Here is a 10,543-nt window from a genome sequence, read left to right as displayed (position 1 = left end):
ACGACTAAACAGCGACGCTGCAGTGACCGGCATCGTTGTCTACATCGCTGCAGCGTCGCTTAATGTGATGGTACCTTAATGGTACTTGCCATTATAACTGGCCAACCACCTTTTAACACCTTAGTGACGAGACAATATTGACCTTAATAACCAGGCCAAATTCACAATTCTGACCAGTGTCATTTTATGAAGTAATAACTCTAACGCTTCACCGGATACCGCAGATTCTGAGATTTTCTCGTGACATTGTACTTCAAAATAGTGGTAACATATGTTCAACATGACTTGCGTTTATTTGTGAAAATATCTGAAATTTGGCTAAAATTTAGCTATTTTTAAACTTTTAAATCTTATGCCCTTAACCCAAAGTTGTGAGACAAAATAGGTACCGTATATACTCGCTTGTACTTTTGCCATGAAAAACTGGGTAAGCTTATTGACTTTAGTATAAGCCGGGTATGCATTGTCCCCTCATCCCTATCATGGTATTTATGCCCCCCCTTCCCGTCATTGTAGGCATGGCCCCACATCCCTGCCGTTTTGTGCATGGCTCCCCAGTCCCCATCATGGTAGGCATGGCTCCTCAGCCCCTTATCCCTATGTATGATTCCTATTATTTAAAAAAATCCTATTTACCTGCCTGCATTCCCTTGCTAGCACTGCATCTCGTTCCGGCTTCCAGCAGCTCTTCCGGCCGTGGTCCAGCTCATTAAGGTAATGAATATGTGCGCCACGCCTATGGGAGTGGAGAGGCATGCATATTCATTACCTTAATGAGCGGTGCCACGCGACCGCTCGGCAGGAAGAGCTACTGGCACCGGAACAAACGTGTGTGCCAGAAGGAGAGTATGATGTATGCTGGAAGCCTGCAGCTTGCACTGTACGCTATTACAGCAGCGGCACAAGCTTTAGCCACAGATGCCAGCTCCGGCCTCTGTGACCCACTGCCCCGTCGCTCTCCCTTCCCTGCCAGCTTTCTGGGATCGTGACTCGTGTAAAAGCCGAAGGGGGGCGTTTTCAGCAGAAAAGTGCTGAAAAACTCGGCTTATACATGAGTATATACGGTACTAAATAACATTCCCACTTATCTACTTTACGTCTGCATCATTTTTTAAACATTTTTTTGTTAGGATGTTGTAAGGGTTAAAAGTTGACCAGCAATTTCTAATTTTTCTAACAAAATTTACAAATCCAATTTTTTATTTTTTTAGGCACCACATCACATTTGAAGTAACTTTGGGGGCTTATATGACAGAAAATATCCCAAAGTGACACCATTTTAAAAACTGCACCCCTCAAGGTGCTCAAAACCACATTCAAAAAAATGTATCAACCGATGCTTTACATGAACTAAAGCAATGTGGAAGAAACAAAAAAATGAACATTTTTAACCCCTTTACCCCCAAGGGTGGTTTGCACGTTAATGACCGGGCCAATTTTTACAATTCTGACCACTGTCCCTTTATGAGGTTATAACTCTGGAACGCTTCAACGGATCCCAGTGAATCTGACATTGTTTTCTCGTGACATATTGTACTTCATGACAATGGTAAAAATTCTTTGATAGTACCTGCATTTATTTGTGAAAAAACGGAAATTTAGCGAAAATTATGAAAATTTCGCAATTTTCCAACTTTGAATTTTTATGCAATTAAATCACAGAGATATGTCACACAAAATACTTAATAAGTAACATTTCCCACATGTCTACTTTACATCAGCACAATTTTGGAACCAAAATTTTTTTTTGTTAGGGAGTTATAAGGGTGAAAAGTTGACCAGCAATTTCTCATTTCTACAACACCATTTTTTTTTAGGGACCACATCTCATTTGAAGTCATTTTGAGGGGTCTATATGATAGAAAATACCCAAGTGTGACACCATTCTAAAAACTACACCCCTCAAGGTGCTCAAAACCACATTCAAGAAGTTTATTAACCCTTCTGGTGCTTCACAGGAATTTTTTGAATGTTTAAATAAAAATGAACATTTAACTTTTTTTCACAAAAAATTTAATTCAGCTCCAATTTGTTTTATTTTACCAAGGGTAACAGGAGAAAATGGACCCCAAACATTGTTGTACAATTTGTCCTGAGTACGCCAATACCCCACATGTGGGTGTAAACCACTGTTTGGGCGCATGGCACAGCTCGGAAGCGAAGGAGCGCCATTTGACTTTTCAATGCAAAATTGACTGGAATTGAGATGGGACGTCATGTTTCGTTTGGAGAGCCCCTGATGTGCCTAAACATTGAAACCCCCCACATGTGACACCATTTTGGAAAGTAGACCCCCTAAGGAACTTATCTAGAGGTGTGGTGAGCTCTTTGACCCACCAAGTGCTTCACAAAAGTTTATAATGTAGAACCGTAAAAATAAAAAATCATATTTTTTCACAAAAATTATCTTTTCGCCCCCAATTTTTTATTTTTCCAAGGGTAAGAGAAGAAATTGGACCCCAAAAGTTGTTGTACAATTTGTCCTGAGTACTCTGATACCCCATATGTGGGGGAAAACCACTGTTTGGGCGGATGGGAGAGCTCGGAAAGGAAGGAGCGCCGTTTGACTTTTCAATGCAAAATTGACAGGAATTGAGATGGGACGCCATGTTGCGTTTGGAGAGCCACTGATGTGCCTAAACATTGAAACCCCCCACAAGTGACACCATTTTGGAAAGTAGACCCCCTAAGGAACTTATCTAGAGGTGTGGTGAGCACTTTGACCCACCCAGTGCTTCACAGAAGTTTATAATGCAGAACCGTAAAAATAAAAAATCATATTTTTTCACAAAAATTATCTTTTCGCCCCCAATTTTTTATTTTTCCAAGGGTAAGAGAAGAAATTGGACCCCAAAAGTTGTTGTACAATTTGTCCTGAGTACGCTGATACCCCATATGTGGGGGTAAACCACTGTTTGGGCGGATGGGAGAGCTCGGAAAGGAAGGAGCGCCGTTTGACTTTTCAATGCAAAATTGACAGGAATTGAGATGAGACGCCATGTTGCGTTTGCAGAGCCCCTAATGTACCTAAATAGTAGAAACCCCTCACAAGTGACACCATTTTGGAAAGTAGACCCCCTAAGGAACTTATCTAGATGTGTGGTGAGCGCTTTGACCCACCAAGGGCTTCACAGAAGTTTATAATGGAGAGCCGTAAAAATAAAACAAAATTTTTTTCCCACAAAAATTATTTTTTAGCCCCCAGTTTTGTATTTTCCTGAGGGTAACAGGAGAAATTGGACCCCAAAATTTGTTGTCCAATTTGTCCTGAGTGCGCTGATACCCCATATGTGGGGGGAAACCACTGTTTGGGCGCATGGGAGGGCTCGGAAGGGAAGGAGTGCCATTTGAATGCAGACTTAGATGGAATGGTCTGCAGGTGTCACATTGCGTTTGCAGAGCCCCTAATGTATCTAAACAGTAGAAACCCCCCACAAGTGACACCATTTTGGAAAGTAGACCCCTTAAGGAACTTATCTAGATGTGTGGTGAGCGCTTTGACCCGTGACCAAGGGCTTCACAGACGTTTATAATGGAGAGCCGTAAAAATAAAACAAAAATTTTTTCCCACAAAAATTATTTTTTAGCCCCCAGTTTTGTATTTTCCCGAGGGTAACAGGAGAAATTGGACCCCAAAATTTGTTGTCCAATTTGTCCTGAGTGCGCTGATACCCCATATGTGGGGGGGAACCACTGTTTGGGCGCATGGGAGGGCTCGGAAGGGAAGGAGCTCCATTTGGAATGCAGACTTAGATGGAATGGTCTGCAGGTGTCACATTGCATTTGCAGAGCCCCTAATGTACCTAAACAGTAGAAACCCCCCACAAGTGACACCATTTTGGAAACTAGACCCCCTAAGGAACTCATCTAGATGTGTTGTGAGAGCTTTGAACCCCCAAGTGTTTCACTACAGTTTGTAACGCAGAGCCGTGAAAATTAAAAAAAAATCTTTCCCCCCAAAATTATTTTTTAGCCCCCAGTTTTGTATTTTCCCGAGGGTAAGAGGAGAAATTCCACCCCAAAAGTTGTTGTCCAATTTGTCCTGAGTACGCTGATATCCCATATGTTGGGGAGAACCACCGTTTGGGCGCATGGGAGGGCTCGGAAGGGAAGGAGTGCCATTTGGAATGCAGACTTAGATGGAATGGTCTGCAGGCGTCATATTGCGTTTGCAGAACCCCTAATGTACCTAAGCAGTAGAAACCCCACACAAGTGACCCCATATTGGAAACTAGACCCCCCAGGGAACTTATCTAGATGTGTTGTGAGAACTTTGAAACCCCAAGTGTTTCACTACAGTTTATTACGCAGAGCCGTAGAAATAAAAAATCTTTTTTTTCCCACAAAAATTATTTTTTAGCCCCCAGTTTTGTATTTTCCCAAGGGTAACAGGAGAAATTGGACCCCAACAGTTGTTGTCCTATTTGTCCTGAGTACGCTTATATCCCATATGTTGGGGTAAACCCCTGTTTGGGCACACGTGCAAGCTCGGAAGGGAAGAAGCACTGTTTTACTTTTTCAACGCAGAATTGGCTGGAATTGAGATCGGACGCCATGTCGCTTTTGGAGAGCCCCTGATGTGCCTAAACAGTGGAAACCCCCCAATTATAACTGAAACCCTAATCCAAACACTCCCCTAACCCTAATTCCAACGGTAACCCTAACCACACCTCTAACCCTGACACACCCCTAACCCTAATCCCAACCCTATTCCCAACTGTAAATGTAATCTTAACCCTAACTGTAACTTTAGCCCCAACCCAAACTGTAGCCCTAGCCCTAACCCTAACCCTAGCCCTAACCCTAGCCCTAACCCTAGTCCTAACCCTAGCCCTAACCCTAACCCTAGCCCTAACCCTAACAATAGCCCTATCCCTAGCCCTAACCCTAGCCCTAGCCCTAATGGGAAAATGGAAATAAATACATTTTTTTAATTTTTCCCTAACTAAGGGGGTGATGAAAGGGGATTTGATTTACTTTTATAGTGGGTTTTTTATCGGATTTTTATGATTGGCAGCCGTCACACACTGAAAGACGCTTTTTATTGCAAAAAATATTTTTTGCGTTACCACATTTTGAGAGCTATAATTTTTCCATATTTTGGTCCACAGAGTCATGTGAGGTCTTGTTTTTTGCAGGATGAGTTGACATTTTTATTGGTAACATTTTCGGGCACGTGACATTTTTTGATCGCTTTTTAATCCGATTTTTGTGAGACAGAATGACCAAAAACCAGCTATTCATGAATTTCTTTTGGGGGAGGCGTTTATACCGTTCCGCGTTTGGTAAAATTGATAAAGCAGTTTTATTCTTCGGGTCAGTACGATTACAGCGACACCTCATTTATATCATTTTTTTTATGTTTTGGCGCTTTTATACAATAAAAACTATTTTATAGAAAAAATAATTATTTTGGCATCGCTTTATTCTCAGGACTATAACTTTTTAATTTTTTTCCTGATGATGCTGTGTGGTGGCTCGTTTTTTGCGGGACAAGATGACGCTTTCAGCGGTACCATGGTTATTTATATCTGTCCTTTTGATCGCGTGTTATTCCACTTTTGGTTCGGCGGTATGATAATAAAGCGTCGTTTTTTGCCTCGTTTTTTTTTTTTCCTTACGGTGTTTACTGAAGGGGTTAACTAGTGGGCCAGTTTTATAGGTCGGGCCGTTACGGACGCGGCGATACTAAATATATGTACTTTTATTGTTTTGTTTTTTTTATTTAGATAAAGAAATGTATTTATGGGAATAATATTTATTTATTTTTTCATTATTTAGGAATATTTTTTTTTATTTTTTTTTAACACATTTGGAAATTTTTTTTTTAACTTTTTTACTTTGTCCCAGGGGGGGACATCACAGATCGATGATCTGACAGTTTGCACAGCACTCTGTCAGATCACCGATCTGATAGCAGTGCAGGCTGCTTCACAGTGCCTGCTCTGAGCAGGCTCTGTGAAGCCACCTCCCTCCCTGCAGGACCCGGATCCGCGGCCATCTTGGATCCGGGCCTGGAGCAAGCAGGGAGGGAGGTAAGACCCTCGCAGCAACGCGATCACATCGCGTTGCTGCAGGGGGCTCAGGGAAGCCCGCAGGGAGCCCCCTCCCTGCGCGATGCTTCCCTGCACCGCCGGCACATCGCGATCATCTTTGATCGCGGTGTGCCAGGGGTTACTGTGCCGGGGGCGGTCCGTGACCGCTCCAGGCACATAGTGCCGGATGTCAGCTGCGATAGGCAGCTGACACCCGGCCGCGATCGGCCGCGCTCTCCCCGTGAGCGCCGCCGATCGCGCTGGACGTAGTATCCCGTCCGTGGTCATGGGGGCCCACCCCACCTCGACGGGATAGTACGTCCGATGTCAGAAAGGGGTTAACTTTTTTTTTTTCACAAATTTTACTTTAGCTCCTAATTTATTTTCACAGGGGTAAAAGGAGAAAACCTGTTACCCTAAAACTTATGCAATTTCTCCTGAGTATGCCAATACTCCATATGTGAGGGAAAACTACTATTTGGGTGCACAGCAAGGCTCGGAAGGGAAGGAGCGCCATTTGACTTTTTGAAAGCAAAAATGGCTGGGGTTCTCCAACTGCGACATGGAGTCTGCTCTCGCTTCCAATGTACCTAAACAGTGGAAACCCCCCATGGGTGACCCCATTTTGATGAGCACCTTGAACCCTCAGGTGCTTCATGGAAGTATAACGTAGAGCTGTGGGGGAAAAAAATCACATTTTACCAAGAAAAATGTAGTTAGTCCCAATTTTTTTTACTTTCCCAAGCGTAACAGGAGAAAACGTTTGAAGAGCCTCTGATATGCCTAAACAGTGAAACAGCCCCCATGCCTCCAACACACACAAGTGACCCCATTTTGGAAATTACACCTGTCAAGGATTTTATCCAGTGAGCATTTTTGAACCCACAGGTACCACACTGAATTTGATTAGATTCGGTCGTTGTATTGAAAATTTTAATTTTTTTCTTTATAAATGTTCTCTTCCCCCCTCAGGGCCCCCCCCCCCCCCCCCCAAATTTGTAATTTTCACAATGGATAATAGGAGAAAATGGGCCCCATAATTTATTGCACAATTTGTTCCAAAAACAACTATACTCCATATGTGATCAAAAACATTTGCTTGGACACATGGCTAGTAAAGGGAAGAGCACCATTTGCCTGGGACAGATTGTAAATGCCATGTTGCATTTGACATGGAAACAGCAGAAATCTCCCACAGGTGACCCCATTTTGGAAACTAGACCCCCCCAAGGAATTCATGTAGGGGTTTAGTGAGTATTTTGAACCCACAGAATTCTATAAGATTGAGATGTGGCAATATAACATTTTAGTGCTAAAAATGTAATTTTTGTATTTGCTACAAATTTGTCAGGTATGCAAGGGTTAATAAGGGAAATTAGACCCCACAATTTGTTGTGCAATTTCTCCCGAAGGCGGTGCTGTCCCATATGTTGTCAGAAATTTCTGTTGGGCCACATATCAGGGCTGAGCTGGAAGGAGCTCTATTTGGTTTTCGGAGCACAGATTTTGCTGGAATAGCTTACGGGCACATTTGCGGAGCTGTGAAGGTGCCAGAACAGCACAAAAAAAAACAAATGCAACCCCATTGTAGAAACTGCACCTCTCAATGAATTAATCAACAGCTGCAGGGCCTATTGTAATAATAATCTTTATATAGAGCTAACATATTCCGCAGCGCTTTGCATTTTGCACACATTATCATTGCTGTCCCCGATGGGGCTCACAATCTAAATTCCCTATCAGTATGTCTTTGGAATGTGGGAGGAAACCCACACAAACACAGAGAGAGCATACAAACTCTTTGCAGATGTTGTCCTTGGTGGGGTTTGAACCCAGGACTCCAGCGCTGCAAGGCTGCTGTGCTAACCACTGCGCCACCGTGCCACCCACATTTATTGTAATATCCGTTCCAGGCTTTATTCTGGAGAATCGCAAGTCTGCCAGTCTAGTACCCATACGTTGTGTCTGGAGCCATGTTGCTTTTCCAGAGTTGTTCTGCCAGTAACGTGGGAACCCCCCTTATAGTTTCTGTGACATATGATGGACTTGAGTGGTGGCTGGTTTTCTGTGGCATAAATTTAGGGTTTTTATTGGTAACATTTTGGGGTGCATAATATTTTTCGATCTCTTCCAGAATAAGGCTGGATCACATTCTTGTGCTCTACACTTAGGGTTTCCGTGTAAATCCCACAAAATGAAATTCAGACTAAACCCCCAATGGAACTACCCACCATGAGGCAGATGGAGACACTTCCGTTTGGCTTCTGCTCCAGTGATGTCCATTTTTTTAAATTTATTTATTCTTTTTGCTGTGCAAAGATTTGTGGTGGCCAAGACTTGTTTGCTAAAAAGACGCCCAAAATGATGAGACCCCGCCAGAAGACAGACCAGTCCAAAGTGATGCCATCAGCCTCATAAGTGAGTGGTTCCCTCCGAGGGTTGTGTCTGAAACATGGTTTTGGGGAATTTACACAGAAACCCTGACGTAAGCGCTCAATGGAGAGCACAGAATAAATGTGAATCGAGCCATAATCCGATTTTTGGGAGGTAGAATGAACAAATAGCAGAAGAATCGTTCTTATATTTAGCTTTGCTTAGCTCCTCGCGCAGTGTAAGTGATAATTCTAATTTATTTTTCTGGTTGGTGCGATTACAGCGATACCAGATTTATATAGTGTTTTTTTTAATAAGGTTTTGCTGCTATCACACAAAATGCTGTTTTTTTTAAAAAATAAATAGTAGGTATTTTTTGTCACCATACTTGATATTTTTGGTACTTTTTACTTTTTTTTTTTTTTTTGGCAAATGAGCTATACTAGTGCTTGTTTTTTTGCGGGACAGTTTGGCGTTTCAATTTATACTTTTTTTTTCATGACTTTTTGATTACTTTTTATTCACTTCTTGTGAGTCACTGACTAAAAAGCGACTTAATATATATACTTTTTTTTTTACTTTCTCCCTTTTTTTTTTTTACTTTATTCCCACTGTAGAACAGCTATAACTTAGTGGCTCACTGCCTGAGCCTGTGATCCTCAGCTTATTGCTGGATCTTACAGGCCACTATACCCTTGGGTCATCACATGACCTCAGGGTACCATGGTAACCATCGGGACCCCTGATTCTCATTGCGAGGGTCTGATGGTTACTAAGGGTGTCTTGTGATCCCCCCTCCCCTTGTAACAATGTAAATACTGCTGTCGTGATTGTTAGCGGTCTTTAATCACTTAATTTGTCCCGATCGGTCGCAAAACCAGCTGCGCTGATACTACAGGGTGTCAGCTGTCGTGTGCAGATGACACCTGCGGGAATTGTCGTTGCTGTTCCCTTATTCCACATCACTGTTTTAAAATGGCAATTTCGGCGTTCATTAATGGGTTAAATGGGATAGCCTTCCTTGTAAAATACAAATAACATATACCTCCGGCAGCATTCCAGCAGTGTCTGTCTCCCAGAACTTTGGCTGCAGGGCTTATGTGGCAGAACAATCAGTAGTTCCTATTGAGCTGCTGCACATTTACTTTTCCCCCAGACATGTGGAAGAAGCTATCTCAACCGACTCCACCATACTCGGGAGCTTGTGCCTTGGCTGAGTGCTCCTATGTTTTCTATGGGAACCACTGCCAGACCTTGCAGCGTTTTATTTCCAGGGAGAACAAATCGTCCATAGGAAATACAATGCGCTGGATCCTTCTCTCATCACCATCCTCTGTCAGAGTAGAGAAGAAGACATCCCTTGACCCAAGCTCTACGTCTAGGTATCAACCCACATCGCTACTCCTGTTTAACTCCAAACTTCTTGAACAGCATGTTCAAATCAAGCTTTCCTCCCACCTCTCATGTAACCTACTCTGCCAACCTACAATCTGGCATCTGTCCCCATCACTCCATAAAAATTGCCCTAACCAAAGGTAAAGGGAATCGGTCAGTACAGAATGACTTGCATATGCTGATGATGTTCCCTCTCTGCTGACCAAGATTCCTCAGTGTCTTATCAGCCATATTCTTCTTCATCTCATCACTCTTTCGAAAACTCAATTTGGGCACAACTGAACTCCTCTCTAGTCCATCAAATCCCCTATCAGATCTATCAAAATTAAATCACGCTTTCCCAAGTACTGGAAGTCTACTGTTTTGGTGTAACCTTTGACTGTCCTGTCCTTCAAACCACACAAACCAGTATAGCCACCCTTCTTTTTCAATAACAGTCATAAGCCTTCCATGTATTTGGGCAGAAACTGAGGGACCTGCGAAGACCTGGTCACATGCCATTCTTAGAAACCAGCGTAGTAGCAGGGGAGCAGTGATCTGACAAGGCACACGTAAGGTCAAGCTACCAACACTGCCTATCAGGAGTCGTAGAGGAAGGGACCATGGTCCTATAGACCTGTAGCGATCCCCTCAGCACAGACAATGGGAAATTAAGATGGATTTTCTGCAAATGTGATTTATTTTTTGAGCCGGCACCAGTGAAATTGTCCTACGTTTCAACCAGCTTGTGGCCTTTATCA

The sequence above is a fragment of the Ranitomeya imitator genome, chromosome 2, assembly GCF_032444005.1.
Source record: "Ranitomeya imitator isolate aRanImi1 chromosome 2, aRanImi1.pri, whole genome shotgun sequence".
Classification (NCBI taxonomy): domain Eukaryota; kingdom Metazoa; phylum Chordata; class Amphibia; order Anura; family Dendrobatidae; genus Ranitomeya; species Ranitomeya imitator.
The sequence above is the reverse complement of the archived record's forward strand: the minus strand, read 5'-3'. Positions refer to the sequence as shown.